This window comes from Capricornis sumatraensis, chromosome X (assembly GCF_032405125.1).
Source record: "Capricornis sumatraensis isolate serow.1 chromosome X, serow.2, whole genome shotgun sequence".
Classification (NCBI taxonomy): Eukaryota; Metazoa; Chordata; class Mammalia; order Artiodactyla; family Bovidae; genus Capricornis; species Capricornis sumatraensis.
In genome coordinates this window covers 113,682,582-113,689,400 of record NC_091092.1, presented here as the reverse complement: position 1 = coordinate 113,689,400, position 6,819 = coordinate 113,682,582, and positions in this window count along the sequence as shown.

Below are 6,819 nucleotides of genomic sequence, written 5' to 3'. Positions count from 1 at the left end.
TGTGGGTTTAATTTGCATTCATATGATGATTAACGATGTTGAACATCTTTTCATGTGCCTCTCGGCCATTTATATGTCTTCTTTGGAAAAATGTGTATTTAAGTCTTCTGCCCATTTTTTAAATTCTTTTTTTAAACTGTCAAGTTATATAAGCCATTCATATATTTTGGATATTAACCCCTTATTGGTGATATCATTGGCAAATATTTTTTCCCATATAGTAGGTTGTCTTTTCATTTTGCTGATGGTTTCCTTGCTGTGCAAAAGTTTTTAGCTTTAGTTACATCTCATTTATTTATTTTTGCTTGTATTTTCCTAGCTTTAGGAGACAGATCCAAAAAAAATATTATTATGAATTATATCAAAAAGTGTCCCACTCATAGTGTCTTTTAAGAGTTTTATGGTTTCCACTCCTATTTAGGTCTCTAATCCATTTTCAGTTTATTTTTGTATATAGTGTTAGAGAATATACTAATCTCATTCTTTGACAGCAACATGTCAAAAATAAGATTAGAGCCTAAACACAACTTGGTATTATCAGAAAACTAAATATGCTTTCACATTTGAGCCAGTAATTAGAGTTTTCAGAAATTAACCCTGAAGAGACATCCACAACCATATGAAAATCCTTACATATCCATGAACATGCTAACTGAAGGAACATAATATATATCCACAGAGTGGAGTACTATACAGTTATAAAAAATAATGAGCATGGTCTTTGTAAACTAATAAGGGATGCTTCCGTGATAGATATAGATATATAAAAGAATGTGGGAGTTTGGGGCTAATGTCAATGATACCAAGTCCAGTGCCTTCACATCCTGGTATGAAGAGGCTTTGTGAGCTGAAAGAGAACCAGAGCCAGAGCTGCAGCCAGGGCTCCTATGGTGCCAGGGCCACTGCACTTTCCAGAGCATGTCCAAAGCTCCTCCTACCCCTAGTGAAGTCTGAGCAGATACTTCACATTGCATTTAGAGAAAGCAGGCAGTCTTCCAGCTACCGGAGGGCCAAGGTTTTTCTCATGGAAACACAGCATATAAAGTATTTGTGTTCCTATACAATATGCACAAATTGGAGGTTTTTCTTTTTTCTATTTTTAAATGTTGCTCCTTTTAATTAAAGATGTGTTTAGCTTCAGAGTCTAAGTATACTAATGGCGCACCTCCCCCATGTACTGCAGATTAACAAGTTGAAAAATAAGAATTTTTGTATTACATGGCAAAAACTGAAATCCTTGAATCATTTCTTGTCATTTGGAACAAGGAAACATGATATTGGAATATGGATTTTTTGCAAAAATGGAAATTATTTCACGGTGAAGTCTGTGTAATTATCAGATGCAGAAAAAAAGAAATCTTAAGAGGTATTCACTTCTTGGTTTGTTTTATTCCTTTTAGTCTTTCTTTGTAAAACTGAAATGCATATACCTGGATTGGCTTAGCTTATTTAAGAATGTGGGAGAAGTGAAATCCCAGTAAACTTCACTTCTTGCACACTTTCACTGTAATTCTTCAAATATTATTTTAGCATCTGTTCTTTGGAGGCTTCTGAGTAGTATTGGTGATGCTAAGAAAAATAAACCGAACCATTTCCTATAGGATTCTAGAGTCGAAGAGAACAATTCATATAAAGTAGCTTGTGGACAAAGATATAGGGGCCGAATAAAAAATGAGATGTAAGGAGGTGAGGGGATTGAGGGCTTCTTCATGAGGAGTCTAGTGTAAATACACTGAGGCAAGGCACTTGGAGACTTTAGGACAATAAATGTCCATGGGAGGTAGTTTTAAGTTAGGCTACATGTTGAGCCCACCAGGGAGGCTGTGGAAACACTAAATAGAGGCCAGACCCTCAGATGGTGTGTCTCAAAGTTGAGACTTAAGCCTGGAATGGAAAACTACTCTGAACAATTGCTTTTCAATTATCAGGCTTCCCAGGCAGCTCTGTGCTAAAGAACCCGCCTGCCACTGCAGGAGACGTGGGTTCAATCCCTGGGTCAGGAAGATCCCCTGGAGGAGGAAATGGCTACCCAGTCCAGTATTTTTGCCTGGAGAGTCCCATGGACAGGGCAGTCTGTTCAGTCCATGGGGTAGAAAAGGGTCAGACACGACTGGGTGACTAAAGAGCAACATGAGTAGACGAGAGAGAAATCCTCCCTGGGGTGGGGGTGGATGTGCCCTGTGCTCCTGTCCCAGTGCCCGTGAACACAGTGCACAACCGAGATGTTTCATGCACATCATCTCCAAGGAGCTTCTGTGAAAAAAGTAATAGTAGAATGAAACCGGAAACTCAGAAGCCAGTGGGCTGACACCCTTTGCTGTGAGTGGTGGAAACAGCTCATTTTATTGAAAGGGCATTCCATTCAGCGTTTTTGCCTATGTTGATAATTCCACCAAAGTCTGTGAGGTGAGTATATTTTAGGTGATGGTGAAATTGATGAAGATAGGGGCTTATTTTATTTAGTTACTTATTTATTTGGCTATGCTTGGTCTTGTCTTTGGCACGCAGGATCCTTGATCTTCCTTGCAGCCTGAGAGTTCTTTAGTTGCAGCTTGGGGAATGTTTCAGTTGTGGCATATACGACCTTTAGCTGTCGCGTGTGAACTATTAGTTGCGGCAAAGGTGTGCCATTTGGGACCTAGTTCCCTGATCAGTGGTGGAACCCAGGCCTCCTGCATTGGGAGTGCAGAGTCTTAACCCCTGGACCACTAAGGAAGTCTCTAGGAGTTGTTCAGATGAAAGAGCAGCCGGGAAGGAAGACAAAATTAGTCTTGGAATCAAATTTAGATTCTTGGAATTTCGTTCAGTTAAAATACTACCTCCACACTCAAAATATGATTTAGTAGTGGAAATGAAGGATTCTTTCTAAAGAGCATTTTGGACTGATTTGGTGTTCCATGTCCAAGAATGCCACAGATTCTCTGCCATCTCCTGGATTTAAGAACTTCATCAGGGTCGGTGGTATCCTCCAGGATGAAAAGAATCATAATCATAGGAAAAACAGATATTGTGTAAAGTCTCAGTGTGGTCCAGGCACTGTGCCAGGTGCTTTAGCGCCATGCCACTAGCCCTACCAAAGCCACTTCACCTGAGGCTCCCCGAGTTGGGGATGGACCCAAGTCGACACAACTGATAAGAGCCAGAGCTGGGAATGGACCGCTGGTCTGAATTTGTGCACAGCGTGCAGCCTTCCCCTTGTCCCGGCCTGAGGTGCTCATGAGTCAGTTAATTCACTGTCTTCTAGCACTCCAAAATGTATCTTGAGTGACAGAAAGAAGGACTCTGTGATGAAAACACTGGGATGGAACACCTAGCCAAGGCAATACAAACTCCAAAATAATAAAGAGGTGTGAATAAAGGAGAGCAGGAGACACTGCTCAGTAAGCATATGATCATCTGCAGATGCAAATTCAGACAGCCTCAAGTGATCGAGGGCTTACAAGATTATCTGGCGCTGACCTTCTATGTAGACAGTAAACATTTTCTTTGTTTTAACTAAAAATAGTTATTTCTACTTATATTTTGACTGCTCTGGGTCTTAGTTGTGACATTTGGAATCTTTGTTGCCACATGCTGGCTCTTTAGTTTTGGAATGTGAGATTTTAGTTGTGGCACGAGAACTCTTAGTTGTCGGATATGAGAGTTTTAGTTGTGGCATGTGGGATCACGTTGCCTGACTAGGGATCAAACCTAGGACCCCTGCATTGGGGGCGCAAAACCACTAGACCAACAGGGAGGTGCCGAGAGTAAATATTTTAGAACTACCCTAAATCTGGTGACTCAGATGGTAAAGAATGCGCCTGCAATACGGGAGACCTGGGTTCGATCTCTGGGTTGGGCAGAATCCGTGGTGGAGGGCATGTAACACACTTCAGAATTCTTGCCTGGAGAATCTGCATGGACAGAGGAGCCTGGCGGACTACAGTACATGGCGTCACAAACAGTGGGACATGACTGAGCGATTAAGCACACAACCTAAATGTGGCTGAAGAGCAGGAATAAATCACCTGGATCTCTGTGACATCATAACATCTGTGCTGAGTTCCTTAATTTCTACTGCATTTTCCTAATCTTACATCACTTTTGGGACTGAGACCCATTTTCTCCAAATTTGCTAGAGGGTAACTGCTCTACTGTTTGTAGGAATATGCATTCCCCAGGAAGCCTTTAATCAAGGGACAGAAGCTGATATGGGAACCTCCATGAAGGAGGACTGAGGAGACAATCACCCCTGAATATAGCGGTCCCCCAAAGCCTAAGAAGAGGAATCTTAGATCAGTAGAAGGAGCAGTCCCAGGCTGTGGTACATGTAGTGAGGATGTTAAGCAAGAGGAATCGGAAGGACTCAAGTTGCATCCCCACTGTCTAGTCTCAGAGGCCCTGATGGACTAGGATCACATGAGGATCATCCTGACTTCCAACTTGGAATTCTCAGGAGACTAGGACCTTGATGGAAGACAAGAAGCTTCATGAAGCAGAGAGTGGAGTTACAGGGTTCATCATGTGTCATCGTGAGGACCTGAAAGTGGACACTATACACTATACACACTATACACACACTACACACACACTATACACTATACACACACTATACACACACTATACACACACTATACACTATACACTACACACACTATACACACACGATACACTACACACACTAAACACACACTGTACACTATACACACACTATACACACACTATAGACACACTATACACTATACACACTATAGACACACTATAAACTATACACACTATACACACACTATACACTATACACACTATACACACACTATACACTATACACACTATACACACTATACACACACTCTACACACTATACACACACTATACACACACTATAGACACACTATACACTATACACACTATACACACTATACACTATACACACTATACACACACTATACACTATAAACACTATACACACTATACACACACTATACACTATACACACTATACACACACTATACACTATACACACACGATACACACACTATACACACACTATACACTATACACACTATACAAACACTATACACACTATACACTATACACACTATACACACACTATACACACACTATACACTATACACACTATACAAACACTATACACACTATACACACTATACACACACTACACACTATACACACACGATACACACACTATACACACACTATACACTATACACACTATACAAACACTATACACACTATACACTATACACACACTAAACACTATACACACTATACACACACTGTACACTATACACACTATACACACTATACACACACTATACACACACTGTACACACACTATAGACACACTATACACTATACACACTATACACACTATACACACACTATATACTATACACACTATACACACACTATACACACACTATAGACACACTATACACTATACACACTATACACACACTATACACTATACACACTATCCACACACTATACACTATACACCCTATACACACTATACACACAGTATACACACACTATACACACACTATAGACACACTATACACTACACACACTATACACACACTATATACTATAAACACTATACACACTATACACACACTATACACACACTATGCACTACACGCACTATACACACACTATACACTATACACACTATATACACACTATACACACACTATAGACACTATAGACACTATATACACACTATAGACACTATACACACACTATACACACTATACACACACTATACACACACTATACACTATAAACACTATACACACACTATACATGCTATACACTATACACACTATACACACACTATACACACACTATACACTATACACACTATACACACACTGTACACTAAACACACTATAAACACTATACACACACTATAACACACTGTACACACACTATAGACACACTATACACTATACACACTACACACACTATACACACACTGTACACTATACACACTTTACACACACTATACACACACTGTACACACACTATAGACACACTATACACTATACACATTATACACACCATACACACACTATACACACACTATAGACACACTATACACTATACACACTATACACACACTATACACTATACACACTATACACACACTATAGAACTCTATACACTATGCACACTATACACACACTATACACTATACACACTATACACACTATACACACACTATACACAAACTATACACTATACACACTATACACACACTATACACTATAAACATACTATACACACACTATACACTATACACACTATGCACACTATATACACTATACACACACTATACACTCAATATACACTATACACACTATAGACACTATACACACACTATACACTATACACACTATACACACACTATAGCACACTATACACTATGCACACTATACACACACTATACACTATACACACTATACACACACTATACACTATAAACACTATACACACTATACACACATTTTACACACCCTATAGACACACTATACACTATACACACTATAGACACACTATACACTATACACACTATACACACACTATACACTATACACACTATACACACACTATACACACACTGTAGACACACTATACACTATACACGCTATACACACACTATACGCTATACACACTATACACACACTATACACTATACACACACTATACACACACTATAGACACACTATACACTACACACACTATACACACACTATACACTATAAACACTATACACACTATAAACACACTATACACACACTACAGACACACTATACA